We start from the raw sequence: 23,368 nt of genomic DNA, 5'->3' as shown, positions 1-23,368 counted from the left end.
GATTGTAGCACAAATCCAGTATGATTATTGTTTAGATGTTTTTCTTCCCCAAAGGCCATTTAGTCCCTGAAATCAGGTCACTGTGTTCCTTCTGTTTGAGGGACTCAACTTGCCCATGTGAGGAATCACAGAACCCCCATGCTATGCACTTGTCTTGGGAGAACAAAGCTAAATGGAGGGAGAAGAGAGCTGTCTAAGAATGGGAGAGAGAAAGACAGATGGAGTGGGAGTGCAGGGTGCCTGCGGCCGCTGGGAGCCTGAGAGCCTTGTCAATGGTCTGGAATAGTTCAAAGAGTCACCTTGGCCACATGGGCACCCCTTAGACTCTGGGGCTTCTTTCCACCAGCACAGCACTCACCACCAGCTCCATAACAAAAGTGACCAGCACTTTACCTTTCCCTTCTTGAAGCATTCAGCTTCTTAGGGTGACAGCCAATGGGACCATCTCCCGTTCTGCCTGGTGAGGGCTCCTGTGGGCTACCTCAGCCCCTGCCTTCCCTTCTCTGCCTTGGGCCACATACCTGGCTGTCCAAAAATCCCAGCTCCTGCGCACCGTTGTTTATTTTTCTCCCACCACTTTCCCCAGAGTCCCAAATTTAAGAACTAAGCCTTTAGCACTTTGAAGTGCTAAGTGCCCACATTTGCAGCTCTCTGCTCTGGACTAGTCAAAGCACAAACATGAAGTGCCGCCCAGTGAGAACTTTCCAGGTGCAGTGGACAGGCTCCAGGCCTCTGCTTCCCGCAGCCACACTTCTGCCTGGAACCCAGGCTGCTCCACCCAAATCCTTGCAGAGGAGGGACTGTGGTCTGTGTAGTGGGTACCAGGGATGAGAAGATGGCATAGGATTGGGCACACAGCCCTTCCGAGATGGCACGTGGACTTGAGCTGACAACTTTTTCTTTTTCCTTTTTTTTCTTTTTTGAGACAGTCTCGCTCTGTTGCCCAGGCTGGAGTGTAGTGGCACGATCTCAGCTCACAGCAACCTCTGTCTCCCGGGCTCCAGCAATTCTCCTGCCTCAGCCTCCCGAGTAGCTGGGATTACAGGTGTCCGCCACCATGCCCGGCTAATTTTTGTATTTTCAGTAAAGACAGTGTTTCACCCTATTGGCCTGGCTGGTCTCAAACTCCTGACTTCAGGTGATCGGCCCACCTTGGCCTCCCGAAGTTCTGGGATTACAGGCATGAGCCACGGCACCCAGCCAACGTTTTCTCATAAGTGAACAAAGTTCATCTCATTTCTCAAAGGGGAAAAAGAAAAGGGGGAAGAAAATTGCAGGCATATTCTGAGAATTGATTCCTTTTTTGTCTGTTAGTGTCATCACGTTATAGAAAGGTTCTACCACTTTTGAATGCCACAGACTCAATTCACCTGATTGAACGCAGCATCAATATCACCCTGGAATGTCTTCAGTTTCCACAGAAACCTCAGCCTGTACTCAACATCACAGGGGTGTAGCTCTGGGCCCTTTTCTTAACTTGAGGTCAGATGTCTACCTTTTTTTAAACCCTTAGTTTTATCTAACCCAGTTTCCTGGAGGTCTATCGGAAGAGTTGAGCCTGTTTACATGCCTCTTTGAAAGAGCTGAATACTTGGTGTATTAGCACAGGAAGTTAAAGAGTCTTCGGGAAGGCTTTGGGGGTTAAATTATTTCAGATGCTCCATTCAGAATGAAGTGAGTACTTCAGGGTCTGAGGGCAAATGGATTTGGTGTATGTATTAGGGAGAAAAGCTGTCATTTGGAGTCTGTCTACCAAACTGTTGGATCCGGAAGGACTCAGCCTGTCCAGAGGCTGCAGACCTATGCATCTTCAGGAGGTACGGGGACGGCAGGTGGTGGTGGCCATTCTGTGCCTCATGTGTTGCAGGTTGTACCTAGGGCAGTTGGATGCAGTTTGTTCTAATATGTCACGGTAGCCGAGGAAAAGGGCCTCTCGTCTGTCCACCTGGTAGACGAATCCACAAGGAACAGAGGCCAAGGGCCATCCCTTGACTTGCCAGCCTTACCCAGCTCATCTACCAGACAGCCCACCAGAACCCGGCTACTGACCCCGACCCAGGTGCTTTCCATCTCTGCCTCAAGCCCCACAGGTGGAAAATGCCCATTTACAGTTTTGCGCATGTTCATCATTCCCCTCTTTTTCATCTGAGCATCCGCCTCTCTCACATGTAAATTGTTAGAGCACTTTGTACCCATACAGTTGGTGCAAGGATGAAAAGAAATGGCATGTTAAAAAACAAAAAAAAAGGCCAGGCGTGGTGGCTCATGCCTGTAATCCCAGCACTTTGGGAGGCCGAGGTGGGAGGATCATGAGGTCAGGAGATCGAGACCATCTTGGCTAACATGTTGAAACCTTGTCTCTACTAAAAAGTACAAAAAATTAGCCAGGCATGGTGGTGGATGCCTGTAGTCCCAGCTACTTGAGAAGCTGAGGCAGGAGAATGGCATGAACCCAGGAGGCAGAGCTTGCAGTGAGCCGAGATTGTGCCACCGCACTCCAGCCTGGGCAACAGAGCAAGACTCCTTCTCAAAAAAAAAAAAGAAAAATGCAGCAACTGTCACACAGTAGGTAGCAAACGTTCTCTGCCTCTTTCACTCTTTCTTTTCCTCTTTTCTTTCCCTGATACCTCATTCCTCTCTTTCCATTAGCCATTTCTCTCCCCTCTTCCCTCCCTCTCCTCCCCTCCTCTCTTCACTTTTTCTTACATGACTTTGTTGTTCTCGAGAGAAGCAGCATTGTGTTCTATATGTAACTGGTATTCAGTGAATTTTGAGACTCTAAAATAAAAGTAGAAAATATTTTTAAAAATTTGAGCGAAAAGACTAATGCCAAGTGTGCTGTAGTCAGTGATAGAACAGATAGCTGTTACATACTGCAGGACAACAGAGGCCTAAGTCACAGTGTCATTCATACCCTTCTCTCTATAAGTAGTGGTCCTGAGTCTGCGCTCCCAAGGGTCTTTCTGGCAATGGTAATAGATTATCCTTAACACACTTGTAAAGAGGCTGGCAGGGTCTGTGGAACAGTTGGCTGACGGCGCAGAGTTCATTGAAGTATTTGTGAACCAAAGACTCTGCTTGGCCTTGGCAGCACCGTGCTCCATCCAATGGACTTGTTTGTCATTTATGATGCTAGGTCTTGGTGTTCAATGCTGTAAGGAAAACCAGCAGAAGACTGTGGCCCGCCATTGTTGGAGGTGAGTGGCTCCTCTCATACTCCGTTTCACAGGTGCAGGGACGCCAGGCATCCTGCCCTTGGGAGAGCCCAGGAGAAGTAGAGGCCGGGGGCTTTGCAGCACTGCTGTTTCTTTCTCCTTAGCACTGTCCTGGAGCAGGAACCAGAGGTGGGGCAAGACACATCCCACCAGCCCTCTCCATTCCCCCATTGCCGACGGCGACACCTACTGCTTCTCCTGTTTGGTCATCTCATCTTCAGCCTCTCCAGTTGGTTCCTCTACAAGAAACACTCGTGCGGTTGGTGGGCTGTGGCTGGGTGAGGCCCGTCTCCAGGAGGAGAGAGCTACGTCACAGCTCTTTGTTCACCATTCTCTCTATTTTCTGAAAAATTCAAATTTCAATCCTAGCATTATTTCTCTTGCTAAAAGACATAATGAACATTTTAGGAAACTACTCAAAGTCATAATAGACATTCTAAAAATGTGTATTTACGTCATCCTTATTATATGTCAGTGCTGTATCCACTTAAGTTGTTCAATTCTCACAATGTTTGGAGAAAATTATCATTATCATCATTCTCTGTTACCCTTCAGAACAAGGAGGCCTGGAGAGGTTAGGTCTTGCCCACAGTCACACGCTGTGTAAATGGTGGGGTCCAGACTTGAAAGCCTATGTAGTTTGGCTCCACAGCCAGACCACTGAGCACCACACCAGGCTGCCTTCACCAGGGTATCAGAGCAATCAGAGTGTGAGTGTGCCAGGCCTCGTTTTTTTTTCTTTTTTCTTTTTTGAGAGAGTCTCGCTCTGTCACCCAGGCTGGAGTGCAATGGCATGATCTTGGCTCACTGTAACCTCCGCCTCCGGGGTTCAAGTTATTCTCCTGCCTCAGGCTCCCGAGTAGCTGTGATTACAGGTGCCTGCCACCATGCCCGGCTAATTTTTGTATTTTTAGTAGAGATGGGTTTTTGCCATGTTGGCCAGGCTAGTTTTGAAGGCCCTCCTGACCTCAGGTGATCTGCCTGCCTTGGCCTCCCAAAGTGCAGGGATTACAGGCGTGAGCCACCGAGCCCAGCCTCAGGCCTCCTTTTTATACTCAGCAAGTTATGGCTCTCCTCATTTCAAATACTTTACGTTATGACATGCCACAGCATCCATGGTTCCACCTGCCCCTCCCATGATACCCCATCTTAGTCTGTTTAGGCTACTATAACAAAAACACTATGGCTGGGCATGGTGGCCCATGCCTGTAATCCCGACACTTTGAGAGACCAAGGCAGGTGGATCATTTGAGGTCTGGAGTTCAAGACCAGCCTGGCCAACATGGTGAAACCCCATCTCTACTAATAATACAAAAATTAGCCAGGCAGTAGTGATGCGCACTTGTAATCCCAGCTAATTGGTGCGTTGAGGCAGGAGAATCGCTTGAGCCTGGGAGGTGGAGGTTGTGGTGAGCTGAGATCACGCCACTGCACTCCAGCCTGGGCGACAGAGCAAGACTCCATCTCGATCCCCCGCCCCCATCACACACAAAAAATATTTCTCACGGTTCTGGAACCTGGAAGTCCAAGATCAAGGTGCTGGCCCATATGGTGTCTAGTGAGGATCATTTTCCCGGTTCATAGGTGGTGCCTTCTTGCTGTGTCCTCACATGGCAGCAGGGGTGAGGGAGATCTTTGGGGCCTCTTGTATAAGGGTACTAATCCCATTCGTTAGGGTTCCACTTCCATGAGTTAATCAGCCCCCAAAGGCCCCACCTCCTAATACCATCACTTTGGGGGTTAGGATTTCAACATACAAATTTGGGGGCAGGGGATTTAAACATCTAGGCAATAGCATATTTTTCCTGTTCTTGCCTCAGAATCCTGAAAGTAGCACACCCAGTAGCCTCTATCGAACGGTTGCCGCTCACCTGTGAATTGAAATGGATTTGCCACTTCTACAGTTCTCAGATATTACTCTTGCCATTCTTTGACCCACTTATTTGAGAGAAGTTTGAAATATTATACCTAAACTTCTGATTAGAATAACTACATGTGAACATGTATGTTGGGAATGCTGTGTGTGTGTATCTAAGTAAGGGTGTATTTTCTCCTGGAATCTCCATAGAGTGATGCCCTTCAGAAAGTGTTTACTTCAGGGTCCCATCACGGGTGGCATCCCCTCTGCTGGATTTCATTCTCCAGTCAAATACATGCATCAGTGTGCCAGGTGCCCAATGATGACACGGTCCCAATGAATATACTAGGTTCTCAAATAAAGGCACCTAAGTCGAGTCTGAATTTAACTAGGAGTTATTAGCTAAAAAGGAATTCATCATTTGAAACGCTAGATTTGGAAGTGTCTTAATATGTGAAATTCTAGGTCTTATCATGAAGAAATATTTTAACATGGCCTCACAGCAAATCTTCCATAACTTCTCTGATGACCTCTCCTTTTCCTTCTTGTTCTTTTTCTTCCCTTGCCATCTATCCCTCAGACTTACCCTCACTTAAAAAGAAATTCTTTCTTTTAGCTTCTCTTTCTCATATAATTAAAAGCAGATAAAAAACAACTCTTTATTTCATTGCTTTTTCATAGCTATGAGTATGTGAATAATTTTATTTTTATCTGCATTTACAAAAATGATGAAGACAGAACAGGTCAGGGAGAATATTTTGGTAGTGGGAGAGAGATAGGTAAATAGATTCTCTAGAGATTCTACTCACAAAATAGACATGTTTCAAGCTTTAATGAGGAAATACCTTCTCTATTCTTCAGTTCAAAAGTAAATAAGGAATAGATGTGGTAATATTTGCCAGATTTTACGTTTATTAAAAGCCAGGATAGACAGGGATAATAGCATAACTCAACATTTATAATGCAGCAAGTTCTACATAAATATTAAAATGAGGCAGTTATCATCAGAACTTTGTTGTTGATATTTGCTTTCAAATTTTAATGAACACAAATGCTACTTATGTGGTAAAGTTCAATACCTGAGAAAAATGACTCATTTGCCTACTAATACATCTAGCCATAGAACCGTCATGGGTAAAAGTCTTCTTTTATACCATATATTAATTTAAGAAGACATTAAAAAAACTTTCACTTCCGGGGAGATGGAGTAGATGTCCTTTCCCCTTGTCCTCTGCTGAGAGCCACTAAAAGCCATGGACACCGTGGAAGAAACAAACACAAGAACTCGGCAAGGTGGACAGAGGTCAGAGTGGCCCAGGACTATGGAAACCAAGAAATGACATGTCAGTGAGTTATCTGAGTTTTCTTTTTGCCTACGATATCCCAGCCTGGATACTGGAGAAGCCAGCAACCTGGAAACAAGAGTGGGGATAGACCAAAAAAGTCCCAAGAAAAGCTAAAAGACCAAGAAAAGGGCAGCCTAGCCTAGTCAAACAGAAAACCTTTAGACAATAAAGGTTCTGCTCCAGAAAGCACCTCAGGGAAACTGGTGCCCCACTCCTCCTACCAGCAGAGTCTGAGTGAGGGGAGTCTAGACTTCCACCTTCACAAGGCTGTGGTAAGATGTCCGCTCCTCACTCAACTCTGGCTGCATCAGGCAAGGCCAAGGGAACTTGAAATTTCATCCCACTGGTGGTAATGAATCCCACTCACCCCAAGGGAAAATGACCCACTCCCAACCCATGTGCTGTCAGTGGAGACTACTCAGGGAGCACTCCCACCCAGAAAGGGGACGCCTCTTCCCCTTCCCTGGGGTAGTGTCAGGGAAGATGCGACCGAACATCAATGCTCTCACTGCTTGATGAGCAGCAAGGTGATCCTTCCGCCCACTTTGGTGTCAGTGAAGGATACTTGGGGAATAGTAAACAGGTAACTTTGTCCCTCCCAGCCAGGATAGGGTCAAGATAGGCTAATGGGTAGATCTCTCAGCATTAACACCCTTCCCAGTACTAAAAAGAAGTCCCTTCCTTTCAGGTGTCAAAGGAGGCCAACTGGTGAGCCTAGACTTTCAATCCTCCTGGTAGTAACAAGGCAGTGCTCCCCTGTGCTCAGCCAGAGCCATGTCAAGGAGGCCTGCTAAAACACAAAATTCAAATAAAAGAGGAAGTCATATAATATGATACCTAATGTTTCCAGGTTTTAATCGAAGGTCACATAGAAAAGTATTAGAAAGATTATAAATTGAAAGAGAAAAGAAAATGAGCATTTACTAATGTGGAGATGACACAAATTCTAGAATTATTTGACAAAGGTTTAAAAACAGCCATATAAAACTTCTTCAGTGAGGAATTACAAACATGCTTGGAACAAATGAAAATGAGAAAGTATCAGCAGAAAAAATAGAAATATACAGAAGAAGAAAATGGATATTTTGGAATTGAAAAATATACAAACTGAAATTTAAAAACTCAATGAATGAACTCAACAGCTGATGAAGAAGACAGATGAGTCTGTTGAGCTTAAAGATAGATAGATAACTAGATATTACCCAAGCTGAAAAATACAGATAAAAGAGACTGTCTGGGGTTGGTTGGGGGGAGGGAGGTGGAGAGTGGGGTGTCCCAGAGCCTCAGGAAAATGTGCAACCGTAGTAAAAAACAAACATTTGTGTCACTGAAGTCCCAGAAGAGAAGAAATAGTTGACGCCATTAGACTTTGATGAGTTATAAACGTGGAAATATCTAAAGCAACTACTAGAAAATTACAAAGCTGTATACCCAAAAACACTATAGATAAACCAAAATGGAATTCTAAAAACGTTCAAGTGATCCACAGGAAAGCAGGAAAAAAACAAACAGGGAACAAACAGAAAACAGCAGACTTAAGCTTTACTGTATCAACAAATACATTAGATATAAATGCTCTAAATACACAAACTAAAAGACAGAAGTTGGAGACTGAATAAAAATACAATCCAACTTTGTATAGGAAATACACAAAAATAATGATATACAAAATTGAAAACAAAACAAAACAAATATTAGTGGTTGTTAATGAGTGACAGGGGCTGATATGACTGTAAAGAGGAAAGAGGTTGGTGGTGATGGAATAGTTTATATCTTGATTGTGGTTACATGAATATCATGAGTACTATGAAAAAATGACATAGAATCATACATTTATGTTGTGCCATGGTGAATTTCCTGGTTTTGATATTGTGGTATAATTATATAAGATGTAACCATTGGAGGAAACTGGATGAAGGGTATATGAGACTTCTCTGTACTATTTTGAAACTTCCTGAGAATCTATAAGTGGAAATTTCATATATGAGCTTTCTTTTCTCATCTGAGAACCAGAATGGCTAAATGAATGATGGATGGATAGATTGATGGACTGATGGGAGAAACATTAAGTTCTTAATTTGCTGGTTTTTAAAATTGTGGGTTCTGAACATTTATTTTTCATTTGATGTCTGTTCTACTTTGATTTCACAGCAGCTACAGTTATCAAAACATTTGGTGGAGAACTACTCAAAGATAGAAAGAGGATTGTATCAGCCTCTGGCTAAATGCTCTAAGGGAACTTGCAGAAATGAGATGCACAAAAAGCACATAAAACACATTTGGAACTAGCACAAGTACAAAATAAGTAATCTGAAAACCAACCTATCTGATCACTGGTTTATCTATACATGAAGATTTACCAAAGAGATTGAGATACTGGTGACATCTAAAATACACTCACATTAAAAAAATCTTTTCAAAATGTGGCTCTAAGGTAAACCTTCTTATTTTCTTCTTTTTTTCTATACAGATCCTCTGAAGGCCAGACTAGATGATCATTTTTGCCACCTACACAAACTTGGCCACATGTGAGAACAGCAACCTCAGCTCCAACTTCTCACCTTACGAAAGGTAGTAAATTTTTCCCTGAGAAGCACCATGTCTTCTTCAATCTTGCCACTCTGGATTTGATACATAACCTCTCTCAAGGTGCCAGCCACATGGCCAATCCCCTTAGTCCACACATAAGTACCCCCAGCTAACAAGAGAGTATATTCTCTCTGTCCTCAGTGCCACCTCCCCCATGCATCAAGGGAAGAGGCAAGGTCAAGGTCATGTGTTCACAACCGTATGGAAGCCTTCAAATATTTTTCCAAGTAAGACTCAGATTCTGTTTCCAATTGGTGAGTTTTTTTTTTTTTTTTTTTTTTTTTAATGCAAGGGGTTCTTCAATATGATCAATCACATCAGTGCTCACGGCCAGAGTCATATATACCAGAGATTATGGAAAGGAGAAGCAAAGGAAGACAAAGCAATTAGTATTGCTAACCACTGCTGTAATGATTATTATTGACAAGAAGGAACGACCATGGTGATGCCTGCAACTTCCATGAAAGTTAACCCTACCTAGACTAACCAGTACAAACTTTAAAAAATTATTGTTGTTTATCAAGGACATGTCATACTTGGGAATATATCTGTGCCACGGAAAGAGATATGGCATCTTTAAATTATGGGTAACGTAGATAAAGGGCTGGAGCTCTGCCAAGGTAAAAGTTGTAAAACTGGATTGATTTTTGCTACAGCTTGCTAAGGGCTCCCCAGAGCCGGGATGCAATGTTCAAATATAATAATTGATAGCCTGAAAAAATATTTCTGATAAGTGTGCAGAGGTAACGCAGAGCCCTGCCTGAGATGAAGTGAGCCTTTGTGCTTCAGCAAACCCTACGACCAAAGTGACCCAGATCCCGGCGCTGCCGTTGCCTTCTCTGATTAGAGCCACCCGGCTTCCTGCTCCCTTCTTCTTCCCTCCCCACTTCCATCCACCCCTCCTGGCTTCCACCTCCTCCTGCCTGTGCTGCAGCTTCCTCCAGCTGCAGAGAAAATGGTCTTGGCCTTCAAATAGGGGCATTTGTTAAACGCTGTTGTGGAGAAGTAATTATCCAACCATCAGACCTGTATGTGTGGGGGGAAATCGCATTCGTTCATATCACCTTGGTAATCCCAGGGGGCAGAGGGGTTCACGTTAATCTGACCCCTTTTCAGTCTTGCCTTGGTGAGCTGACCACCCCAAGCTGTGAGTGTGTATGTCTAAATTGCCCAGGATTCAATTGAACACATTAAAATTTAAAAAGGATTTAACTGAAAATTTTCAATAGCTTCTGAGAGGGGGGATAATTTATTAGCTCGGAGTAAATTAAAATCTCAAGCAGGGGTAAAGACTCCGAAGATTGCTTTAATACATTTTATATGCTTTCAAAAGAAATGTTCTTTTAAATGGTCCAAAAATCAGCTAATTTTGTCCTATTTAGCAAATTACCTCCTAAGGCCACAATGTTGAAAAACTTAACAATTATTTTTTTTAAAGCAAAAAATAGAAGGGGAGTGAAAAAATCACACACCTTCCATAGGAAACAACCAAACCCTAAATTGCTGTGTCTTTTATATGCCACAGTTAGGATTTTTTTTTTTTTTTTTTTTTTTTACCTTTCTTAATTCGAAAGTCAGTGAAACATTTGTGTTACCTTCTGCCAGGTCACACGGGGACCTTTTTTTCCACAGGGTGATTGCAGGCAGGAGGAGGGTGGAAGGTTAATGGAGGGGCATTGGAAGGCTAAGTCCCATGCGCCATGCTGATAATTTATACCTTTATTTCAGGCCACATTCACCTGTGGAGCAGCAAGGCCGTGGAGGTGACCCGAACTTGTTGCCCTGTTCAGCCCAGCGGCTGTCCTTATCCTGACAGGAGATTTCTTGCTTTGAATTATCTGTGTAATAAAAGAGTACTTCCGAGCTTCAACTGACATTCTGAGGCTGAAAGAGGAAGATCCATTTTTCCCCATCTAATTCCTTCTTTCACTTTTTTTTCTGATGATGAAAAAATATTTTTTTTTTTGGTTTGCATTTTGGAGGATTTTCTTAATGTGCTGCATACAGTTCCTGGCTTGTGGTCCACTGGGGGCTGTCTCTCCTCAGACTGAAATGACTAGGCAGTGAAAGAGATTCCCCTTTTCCAAGGAGTGCCTCTATTTTAGAATTCAGGGTGGAGCACACTGGCAACTTTTTGGGGGCACTTTAGATATGAATCAGTTTGAAGGCATAGCTATGATCCTTTCAGAGGCCATTTAGTGCCAAACTGTATCCTGTGATTTATGCGTATACCCATCTGATTAAAGACAAGACAGATGATAAACAGAAAATAAAAGAAAATGAAGAAGAAGCAAAAGAAATGCGAACAGTCAGGCTGAGAAGCTTGCTCCTGTTCTTTTCTAATCAAAAATTTGTTATTTAAGTGTCACACCTCTATTCTGGGTAGCTGTGAAACACAGCCCTGGGGAGCAGGCAATAAAAATACAATGCCCCCTACACAGCTGTGACTTCCAGTTTCTTATTGCCCAGTCTAAAAAGTACCTGCTTCTTCTACCCAGGGCTCATCAAAAAGATAAAAGGTAACCCAGACCTCAGGATTTTGGACTGATGTGAGGCCTGAAAGTATCACTCAATGGAAACAAGTAGAAACGATTTTTATGGTTGGTTGACTGAAATTTGCAAATTTGCCTGTGTGACAAGAGTTGTAAGATATGAGATCCATGAGGGAAGAAAAAATTAGAAGAATTTCAAACTTAACAAACTCTTCTTAATGTTTTGGCAACCCAGGAAGTGAGAGGCCTTGTTTGTGAAAATTATCCAATTCTCCTTAAATGTCAGGAATTTACTTAGAAAGAATAGTTACTAATCTCAGTTTTCTTCATCCTCATTATTATTTCTGTATTTTCTAGTTCATTAATATCTGTTATCTTTTTATTTTTTCCTTCTATTTCTTTGGACTTCTTTTATAATTTTTCTAACTTATTAAGTTGAACATTTAGCTCATTAATTTTTTATTATAATTACTGGTTTATTTGGACATTTTATACTATGTTATTTTATGTTTTCAATTTTCAGTGACTTTGTTTACTTTTTCTTTTTTTAAAAAAAATTTTTATTAGTTTGATAGCATTTCTTTATTTTTATCCTCTCACCTCCTTCTTGGATTGGAACATGGTTTAAGCATTTTATTTTGGTTTTTCTAAAAGTTGCACTACAGCTAGATTTAGCTAAGGAAGTATATAGCCTTCTGGCCCCTTACATACATGGTCCTCCTCTAAGACATAGCAATGTGGCTCAGATGTTTTTGTAAAATTTGAAAAATTTAAAATAGTTTTTTATTCTTTTCTTAAGAGAAAATAATGTAAGTTCCCCAGATTATATAAGATTCAGGTCCCCCAAATCCTGGTTCTGCAATACCTTTATATTATTATTATTAGTAGTAGTAGTAGTAGTATTGAGATGGAGTCTCACTCGGTTGTCTAGGCTGGATGCAGTGGCTCAATCTCGGCTCACTGCAACCTCTGCCTCCTAGGTTCAAGTGATTCTCCTGTCTCAGGCTCCTGAGTAGCTGGGATTACAGGTGCCCACGCCCAGCTAATTATTTTTTTGTCCTTTTAGTAGAGATAGGGTTTTGCCATGTTGGCCAGACTGGTCTTGAACTCCTGACCTTAGGTGATCCACCCGCCTAGGTCTCCCAAAGTGCTGGGATTACAGGTGTGAGCCACCACGCCTAGCCAATACCCTTACACTTTAACAAGCACTTTTGATGTGAAGAGTCTAAGCTTATCAACATTTCTGCTCTCTCCAAGAGGAACTAAATCCTTTAGTTCTTACTGTCCCCTCTTTTTTTTCTATGCTATTGTTGAATGGGATTTTGAGTCCTTGTTTTTAAGCTTTCCAAGTTTAGATATACCTTTAATTTTTCTTTTTCTTTCTTTTCTTTTCTTTTTTTTTGACAGAGTCTTGCTCTGTCTCCAGGCCGGAGTGCAGTGGCACCATCTCGGCTCACTGCAACCTTCGCCTCCTCGGTTCAAGCGATTCTCCTGCCTCAGCCTCCCGAGTAGCTGGGACTACAGATACATGTCACTTAATTTTTCTTAATAAGTCAGTTTAGATTCATTTATGTTTATAAATTTTCAAAATCATCAGTCTCTTGCAATTCACTTTTCCTTCCTTCCTTCCTTCCTTCCTTCCTTCCTTCCTTCCTTCCTTCCTTCCTTCCTTCCTTCCCTCCTTCCTTCCTTCCTTCCTTCCTTCTTTCCTTCTTTCCTTCCTTCTTTTCTTTTTCTTTTCTTTCCTTTCTTTCCTTTCTTTCTTTCTTTCTTACTTCCTTTCTTTCTTTGGAGTTTTGCTCTTGTCACCCAGGCTGGAGTGCAGTGGCATGATCCCGGGTCATTGCAACCTTTGCCTCCCAGGCCCAAGCGATTCTCCTGCCTCAGCTTCCTGAGTAGCTGGGATTACAGGTGTGTGCCACCATGCCCAGCTAATTTTTTTGTATTTTTAGTAGAGATGGGATTTCACCATGTTGGCCATGCTGGTCTAGAACTCGTGACCCCAGGTGATCCACTCACCTTGGCCTCTCAAAGTGCTCGGATTACAGTCATGAACCATTGTGTCCAGCCTATTCAGTTTCTGTTCAATATCTTTTTTTAGTGTTTCTTGAATCACAGTCTATGAATGCTATACTCTCTAAATCTTTATTTTACTTTTACTTGTAAATAACAGTTTAACTGCCTGTAGGTTAACAAGTTCTTCTACTTTTTTCTGGGCTTTATGATAGATGAAGAGATACCTGTAGTCAGCACCATGTGCTTCCTTTGTGAGTAATTTCTATTTTTTTCTAATTCTCTTCAAGATATTTCCTTTGTTTTTATTTTTTCTAATTTCATTTCGACGTGTCTAGGTATAGATTTATTTTTACTTGTTTGGGAATTGGGGCACTTCTCTAATCTGATTTTTTTCAGTTCTGCAAAATTATCAATAATTTTTTCTTCAAATATTCTTTTACTTGGTGGATTTATTAGATGAATATGAGACATTATTTCTGTTGCTTACCTCTTTTGACACTTTACATTTTGTATTTATTTGTGCTGCATTTTGAGGGATTTTTCTCAGAATTGTGTTCCAGTTTATTGAGTCTTTTGTCAGCTTTATCTAATCTGCTGCTTAACCTATCCAATGTTTTTAAACATATTAATGACCATAATTTTAGTTTCTAGATGGTTTTAAAATTTGTTATTAAAAGTGCCAGCTTTTTTGCATATTTCTTGTTCTGTGGTTATGATTTGTATCTGGTGGGTTATTTTGTGTGGGAGGAGTCATATGCCACCACCCCAGTTGCATAGTTGTCTGTACAAAGCAGCTTTCCTTTTCTTTTTTTAGATTTATTGGAATTTCATATTACAGATAAAATCCCACTTAAGGCTCCCATACACCTGGATAATAATATAAATTTGATCTTCCCATGCACTCATGGCACAAAATTGGTGTTCTGATTTCTTGCAGGAGACCTTTTTCTCTTTTATAGCTGTCAGCAGGGAGAAAGTTACATTGCTGTTTCCCCAGGTTGGTGAGTGGAGTTAATTTCTCTTTGTGTGACCTGGACTGTCTTGGCTTTATAAAAATAGCTATTCCAGGGCTAGACGCCGTGGCGCACACCTGTAATCCCAGCACTTTGGGAGGCTGAGGTGGGTGGATCACCTGAGGTCAGGAGTTTGAGACCAGCCTGACCAACATGGTGAAACCCCGTCTCTACTAAATACAAGGAATTAGTCAGGCGTGGTGGTGCATGCCTGTAATCCCATCTACTTGGGAGGCTGAGGCAGGAGAAGCACTTGAACCTGGGATGCCGAAGTTGCAGTGACCCAGGATCATGCCATGGCACTCCAGCCTGGTGACAAGAGCCATAGTCCATCAAAAAGAAAGGAAGAAAGGAAGGGAGGGAGGGAGGGCAAAAAGAAAGGAAGGAAGGAAGGAAGGAAGGAAGGAAGGAAGGAAGGAAGGAAGGAAGGAAGGAAGGAAGGAAGGAAGGGAGGAGGGAAGGAAGGAAGGAAGGAAGGAAGGGCCAGCCTGGGCAACAAGAGTGAAACTCTGCCTAAAAAAAAAAAAAGAAAAAGAAAAAAAATAAAAGTTATTCCAGCTCTCCACCTAGTTCAAGTGAGAAGTTTTCTCACCTGTTCCAGTGTGGTTAAAGTCACAGCCCCAAGTCCTAGGGTCTGTTATCAGGGAAGATAGTTTTGTGAGCAGTGGTGGCCTCTGCTCTAGCTTTGCATGAGCTTTGAGATTCTAGTACTGGGAGGGTTCTTTTTGTCTTTTGAATTTGCTTGTGCAGTGTTACTTGTTTTAAACGTATTTATACATTTATATCAAGAGGTGGACTTCTCTACATTAGCTGGGTCTGCTATGTTGCTGAAGTCTCACATAGGTATTTAGAGCATTTACAGCTACTTGAAATTTGTTACGTGACAAAGGGTTTCTTAGCTTCTAACATGTTGGGAACAATGTCTATATTCAATGAGGAACTATTATATGATTTTTTTTTCAAAGTCCTAATGGAAACCACTCAGGCTGCATCCTCTCCTTCTTACTCTCCTGAAAGAAGAGAACTATCATCAATGGCAAACAGCAGCTGCAACAAAACAACACTTAGAGCAGGCTCCACGCTCAGGAGAGATTGCTGTGCCTCCTTCTTGTGGTTTCTGGTGCTCCACACTTTCAGAGAAACGTCTCTGGTACTGAACTACAGAAATGATCCTGGCCGGGCACGGTGGCTCACACCTGTAATCCCAGCACTTTGGGAGACCAAGGCGGGCGGATCATGAGGTCAGGAGATTGAGACCATCCTGGCTAACACGGTGAAACCTCATCTCTACTAAAAAAAAAAAAAAAAAAAAAAAAAAAAGTAGCCGGGTCGTGGTGGCGGGCACCTGTAGTTCCAACTGAGGCAGGAGAATGGCGTGAACCCAGGAGCGGAGGTTGCAGTGAGCCGAGATCGCACCACTGCACTCCAGCCTGGGGGACAGAGCAAGACTCCATCTCAAAACAAAATAAAAAAAAAAGAAATGATCCCTAGAAGAATAGTCTTACCTTACATCACATAACTGGAAACAAGAGAGTGACATAGGTGTTGGTTTATACTAATAAAACAGAACTTGTGCACTTGTATACATTTAGCAAGCATTTTAAACGTGCCAGCTGTTGTCCTCAGCACTCCATTGCAATAGCTAATTTAATCTTGACCAAATCCTCTAATGCAGACACTGTCATTACCTCTATGTGAGTAAACATTTCAGCTGATGAGGATACTCAATTAGAAGGTAGGTAACTTGATGAGGAAGCCTTACGGTGGGATTTAGAACAGTACACCTTGAGTCAGTCCCTGTAGTAGATATAGAAATGATGATAATGATTAATTAATTAGCAATAATAATAGCAGATAACATTTATTAAGTGCATATTATATTCCAGGCAATTTTCTAAGCACCTTTTATAAAATTAACCAATTTACATCATCACAAAAATCCCATGAGCCTGTTGTTATTTTTGTCCCCAATTTACAGGTGAACAAAAACAAAGGCACAGGCTAAAAGTCACATAGAGAGTAAATGGTAGCTTTTGGGTTGGAACACAGGTAGTCGGATTGTAAAGCTCGCCCTCAGAAATTATCCTCAGTGATAAGGGAAGACGAAAGATTAGTTAGCTGTGTGCTCTAGTGGTCCAGTAAGGAAGTAACCAGGGTTTGAGCTGAAATCATGATAGTAAGAATGAGGGAGGGATAGACACGAGAGCCACGAAGGAGTTAAAACAAAACCTCTTGGCTTCCTGTAGTTCTGGGAGACAAAGAGCCTGAGGGTCAGGGAGGACCTAAGGGTTACTTCCTGACCCCTGGCTGGTGTCAGATCATAGTGCTTTTACCCAAACTGAGGGTAAGTGAGGAAGTTTCGGATGCAAACATGTGCCTCGTTCTATTCAAGAAATATGAAGATGAAAAGTTTTGTTGAATTCAACTATTATTTTGATAACACTTAATTGAAGATTAGCCTATTAAATAATTCAAGAGCATCTATAGTTGTTTTTGTGAAATGAATTTTCTGCAGCATGAGTGCTACTGCACACCCCTCTATATGTAAGTAAATATCCACATTTCGTGAAGTCAGGGGCACCTCACCACTCTTTTGTCAAACATCATGTCACTTGGTTACCTATTTTCTAGGGATGTAAAATTAAGTGACAGTTTAACATGTTATTCACAAAATCCACTGCATTGAGACCATGTGTGCATTGAGAATTATGCTTCCTGTTCCTTTTAAATGAAGGTGAGTTCCCTCACCAACTGCCGAGATCTCATGCAGCGGTTGATTTCCCAGAGTCATGATAGATTTGTAGTGATCCAGCCAAATGCTTGCACATGGCTCCTCCCCCTGACTACAGATACACATCTTCAAGACAGGTGGCCTATGTTGGGAGTAGTCTGGGGACATGAATGAGACAAAAGCTAAGTAGCCCACATGGGCACTGAACCCCTAACCTTCGCCTCATTAGCACAGTGCTCTGACCATCTGAGCTTACCCGCCACAGACTAATGATGTGTGCATGGAGGCACAGCCACATCAATCACATTTTCCAAAGCAAAACTCACTACCCTGAAAGTAACCGGAAGAACCATCCGTATAGATGTGCTCACCAAGGGAACGCAAAGCTATCCTAATGGATGGCTGACGTGCTGCTTTACCACAAGCCATTCATTCATCATCCCTAGGTCCTAAAAGGATTTCAAGATGCCTAGGAATTCACCTTAGTTAATTCACACTTTTATGAATGTACTTCTTCCCTGTCAGGTACTCTAGCGAGCATAGATACAACTCGTGATTCTGATACCTCAACAAGTAAAGTGTTGAAATTCCCCCGGATAGGGATTCATCTGTTTTCATAGACAGATCTTTAGTGGTTGTGACTGATCCTCAGAGAATCTTTAAGCCCCTGAAATTTTAGGTAAAAAAATGTGTGTGTGTGTGTGTGTGTGTGTGTGTGTGTGTGTGTGTGTGTGTACAAGTGCAGTTTTTCCACTTTGGGGAATATTTTCAATTTTGTTTAGATTTTAGGTATATGTGACTCAAAGCCTAAGATGTGTGGCCTTAACTCGGTAAAGAAGATAAGGGAGAAAAAAACTCCAAAAACATACTTACTGTAGAGCCTACTCTAGGTAAGAAGTCACTTATATTGTTTTAATTTTATTTTAAAAATTTTATTTTATTTTACATACGGAGATACATGTGCAGGATGTGCAGGTTTGCTCCATAGGTAAACATGTGTGATGGTGGTTTGCTGTACCTATCAATCCATCATCTAGGTATTAACCCCAGCATACATTAGCTATTTTTCCTGATGCTCTCCCACCTCCCTGCAACCACCCTCCCAAATAACCTTTCAACTACATTATGATACAGATCCTCATTCTCTTTTAGAGTTATTTGCTATTTGAAAAAACATCCAAATAGACATTTCTCCAAAGAACATACCCAAGTGGTTAACAAGCACACAGGAAGATGCTTACCCCACTGTGTGTTGTTGCCCTCCCTATGTCCATGTATTCACATCGTTCAGCTCCCGCTCATAAGTGAGAACATGCAGTGTTTGGTTTTCTATTCCTGCGTTAGTCTGCTGAAGATAATGGCTTCAAGCTCCATCCATGTTCCTGCAAAGGACATGATCTCATTTCTTTTTATGGCTGTATAGTATTCCATGGTGTATATGTACCACGTTTTTCTTATCCAGTCTATCATTGATGGGCATTTAGATGGATCCCATGTATTTGCTATTGTGAATAGTGCTGCAGTGAACATACGTGTCCATATATCATTATGATAGAATGATTTATATTCCTTTGGGTATATATCCAGTAATGGAATTGCTGGGTCAAATGGCATTTCTGGTTCTAGGTCTTTGAGGAATCTCCACACTGTCTTCCACAATGGTTGAACTAATTTACATTCCCACCAACAGTGTAAAAGTGTTCCTATTTCTCTGCAGCCTTGCCAGCATCTGTTGTTTCTTGACTTTTTAATAATCACCTATTCTGTCTGGTGTGAGATGGTATCTCATTGTGGTTTGATTTGCATTTCTCTAATGATCCGTGATGTTGAGCTTTTTTCATATGTTTGCTGGCCACATAAATTTCTTCTTTTGAGAAGTGTCTGTTCATGTCCTTTGCCCACTTTTTAATGAGTTTGTTTGGTTTTTTTTTTCTAGTAAGTTTGTTTAAATTCCTTGTAGATTCTGGGTATTAGACCTTTGTTAGATGGATAGATTGCAACAATTTTCTTTCATTCTGTGAGTTGTCTGCTCACTGTGATGATAGTTTCTTTTGCTGTGTCGAGGCTCTTTAGTTTAATTAGATCAAATTCGTCAATTTTAGCTTTTGTTGCAATTCCTTTTGGCATCTTCATCATGAAATATTTGCCCTTGCCTATGTCCTGAATAGTATTGCCTAGATTTTCTTCTAGGGATTTTATAGTTTTTGGTTTTACATTTAAGCCTTCAAACCATCTTGAGGTATTTTTATATAAAGTGCAAGGAAGGGGTCTAGTTTCAATTTTCTGCATATGACTAGCCAGTTCTCCCAACACCATTTATTAAATAGGGAATCCTTCCTCCATTGCTTGTTTTTGTCAGGTTTGTCAAAAATGAGATGGTTGTAGACATGTGGTCTTATTTCTGAGTGCTCTGCTCTGTTCCATTGATCTATGTGTCTGTTTTGGTACCAGTACTATGCTGTTTTGGTTACTGTAGCCTTGTAGTATGGTTTGAAGTTGGGTGGCATGATGCCTCCAGCTTTGTTCTTTTTTTAGGATTGTCTTGGATATATGGGCTCTTTTTTGGTTCCATATGGATTTTAAAGTTCTTTTTTTTTCTAGTTCTGTGAAGAATGTCAATGGTAATTTAATGGGAATACTACTGAATCTAAATTACTTTGGGTTGTATGACCACCTTCATGATATTGATTCTTCCTAACCATGAGCATGGAGTGTTTTTCCATTTGTTTGCATCCTCTCTGATTTCCTTGAGCAGTCACTTGTATTATTTTTAATGATGGACAGAGAGAAGGTTGATACCACGGCAAGTGTGTGAGAACACCTGAATGCCTGAGGCTGAAAGTGCGCATGTGTTGCAGAATCAACTTACTTAGAGAGGGAGTGATTGTACCTCTGACCAGCCCAGCACTGGGGACATCTGATGAAAGTGTGTACTCGGCACCAAATTCCAGAACCCTGGGTGAGAGATCGCATCTGGTTTATTGAAAACTGTTGCTAATTTTAGCCAAAAACATCTACTTGGAAAGGGAGGAAATGGTGAACGATCCACACACTTTCGGCTTCCTCTGATACGGAATTTGGAAGATTACCAGAAAGACAGACGGGTTGGAATATGTAAATAACCCAGCATCAGGACTGGCAGAGAGGTGATGCTAGAGGACAGTAAGAGTAGAAATGAGAGTAGTTCTAGGAAGTTTGTACTGGAGGGTACTAGGCGGTTTACATACATCACTGGGCTAATTCTGACAGCAGCCCCAGAGGTAGACTTACAATATTACCCCACAGTTAGAAATGGGGCAAGTAGCAATTGGAGAAGGTTAAGTAAATGACCAGGTGTCATGCAGCCGCAGTCCTGGCATCAGTATTTGAATCTAGGCTGCTTACTCCACAGCCTGTGCTCTAAGCCAGGGGCCAGCAAACTGTGGCTCACAGGCCAGATCCAGCCCGCTGCCTATATTTGGAAGTAAAATTTTGATGGAATGTAGCCACTCTCATTTGTTTGCATGCTGTCTATGGCTGTGTCTGTGCTCCCGTGGCAGAGAGGAGTGGTTGTAGCAGAGGTTATCTGACCTACAGAGAACTGAGGCCCTGAACAAAATGAAAATGCAGGGCCTCCAGTTCATAAATTATTAAGAATTTTGAAACAGTAACAGTAGAACATTCAACCAAGCAAACGGCCCTTCTAAAGTGTGGGGCTTTGTGCAACTGCATAGTTCTCATGGCCTTGAAGCTGACTCTGGGCCCACAACGTCTAAACTATGACTATATGGCACGGTACAGAAATATTTTCCTCTGATGTTTTTCTATTTCCAGCCCATGATAAAGCTTCACTGTTCCACAAATGAGAGAAATGGATGAGGTTTCCCACAAATCTAGATGGTCCCGAAGTATTCACCATAAAAAACTATCCTTTAGTTTGAGATTTTATCCTTATCCAATTTTTGATGCTAAAATACCCTTTTTGATGGAATGATAGGAAGAGTAGATAATAGACATTTGTTTGTCTTATATCCTTAATTGGCAAAATAAAAAGTTTATTACCATATGTCAAGAATCTAATTAAAAAAGAATTACCAGTATAGTAGTCACTAGAGGTGCATAATGTTAAATGGATAGACAGAAGAAACCAAAGCACAGTGTTGAGTAAAACCCAGAGTGAGATATAAAGTGCGGTATCTCCGCCACACATAAATAAATACATGCTCTCTCTATTTCAAACATGTGTGCATAGCAAAGACGTATACCAAACTGAGTGAGAGTGGGGAGGGGTAGCTGGGATTGGGAATGGAGTTGAAGAAAAAAGCATGAGATTAGACAAGAGGAAGGCCTTGTACCTATCGATTTTCATAATACGTCCTGAACTGAGAGTGCAATGAACTGAACTGAACTTTTACTGTCTGATATTCTTTTTTTTTTTTTGAGATGGAGTCTCGCTCTGTCGCCCAGGCTGGAGTGCAGTGGCCGGATCTCAGCTCACCGCAAGCTCTGCCTCCCGGGTTTACGCCATTCTCCTGCCTCAGCCTCCCGAGTAGCTGGGACTACAGGGGCCCGCCACCTCGCCCGGCTAGTTTTTTGTATTTTTTAGTAGAGACGGGGTTTCACCGTGTTAGCCAAGATGGTCTCGATCTCCTGACCTCGTGATCCACCCGTCTCGGCCTCCCAAAGTGCTGGGATTACAGGCTTGAGCCACCGCGCCCGGCCTACTGTCTGATATTCAAAACACAAACCGTCCTCACAGTGACACTTGAAATTCCAACTTGGAAAGCACTCCCATAATGCTCCTCAAGGCATGCTGAGATGGACGGGTCTGCTCCTGGTCACTGCTTCTGAGCCATCCCAATGCCAGCATTCGAATAGCACTTTATGGTTTGCAAAACTCTTTCTCTTTTATTAGTGTTGGTATTCTTATATCCATTTTATCGACAAGAAACCTGAAACTCCAAAAGATTAAGATAATTAAGCAACCAACACAAATGTGGCCGAACCTAGGCTCATGCTAGGTCTTGTGACATTCAGTTTGATGCTTTTTCTAGTCTCCCCACAAAAGCTGACTCCCTGATGGGGTAAGATTCATCATGCTTTAAGGGTGACAGCACGATTAGGAAATGTTTGCTTTTATGAAAACTTTGTTGGTAACATCTTTTAATACATTTGCCAATAAAGAAGGCATTCATTCCTCAGGATCCCTCTGTCTCCTTCTTAACTGCATTTTCTCCCATCCTCATACCCGGCTTTACCAAATTATGGGACCAAAGTGACCCTCAGAGATGATCCCAGTTTTGCACCAGGGTAGGACAAAAGTCAAATAATAACACGATGGTAACTGTTTATGCCTTAAATGATCTAATTCTGATATTCTAGGTCTCTTTGATGTACCTGCCATGTCAACAGCCTTGAAAATGGGCTGTTCGTGCTCATGGCTAACTTAAATATCTTGATGCATTTTAACTCTATTCCTGTCCTCCAAAAAACAGCCGCTTATATTCTAATGCACACTTTAAGACTGTTACTGGGTTTTCTACTCTACTTTCGCCTAATTAAACCAAGATCCTTTTGCATTTTTTCATAAGGACTATTCACAAGACTAATCATTTTTGTTTTTCGTTTATGTCACATTTTACACTCTTTTGTCCCCGACTTTCTCTTGGATATTGCATGGCCTCTCTAGATACCTACTGTGATAGGTATCAAGACTAAAGTGATAGGTTAGGCCAATGATACTCAAAGTTTAGTCCCTGGACCAGCAGCATCAGCATCAACAGGGAATTTGTTAGAAATGTAAATTGTGGGGTACCACTCCAAACCTATTGAATGAGAAGCTTTGGGAATGGGGACCCACAATCTGGTTTAGCAAGCCTCCCAGGGAACTCTGATGCATGTTAAAATTTGAGAATTACTTTTTAGCACATTCTTTCCTCTCCCTTTGTGAACAAAATACTTTTCAACCCCTTTGTGAACAAAATACTTTTCAGCCCCATTTGTGTTGAGTATGGTCACATAATTTACATTGGCCAATTGAATGTCAGTGAATGTGGTGCAGTCCTTAAATGTGCTTGTGTGGCTTGAGTTGGCTCTTGAGCTGCAGTGATTCAACACAAGAGGAACATG

General features: G+C 41.9%; 1 long non-coding RNA gene and 1 other non-coding gene across 2 annotated transcripts in view; both read right to left on the bottom strand.

Moving 5' to 3' along the window:
- Positions 1 to 5,967: 5,967 nt before the first annotated feature.
- The window catches only part of LOC102126542 (uncharacterized), a 108,086-nt gene continuing 90,685 nt past the window's right edge, over positions 5,968 to 23,368 (bottom strand). Inside the window, exon 6 of the long non-coding RNA XR_010580312.2 lies at positions 5,968 to 16,326. This is a non-coding gene — a long non-coding RNA (uncharacterized lncRNA). The remainder of the gene's footprint in view (positions 16,327 to 23,368) is intronic.
- LOC123568551 (small nucleolar RNA U3) lies at positions 15,506 to 15,713 on the bottom strand. Its single transcript, XR_006691914.1, has one exon. It is a non-coding gene; the product is annotated as a small nucleolar RNA U3 (small nucleolar RNA).

Source organism: Macaca fascicularis, chromosome 13 (assembly GCF_037993035.2).
Source record: "Macaca fascicularis isolate 582-1 chromosome 13, T2T-MFA8v1.1".
Lineage (NCBI taxonomy): Eukaryota > Metazoa > Chordata > Mammalia > Primates > Cercopithecidae > Macaca > Macaca fascicularis.
This window is presented reverse-complemented; position numbering and strand designations above follow the sequence as displayed.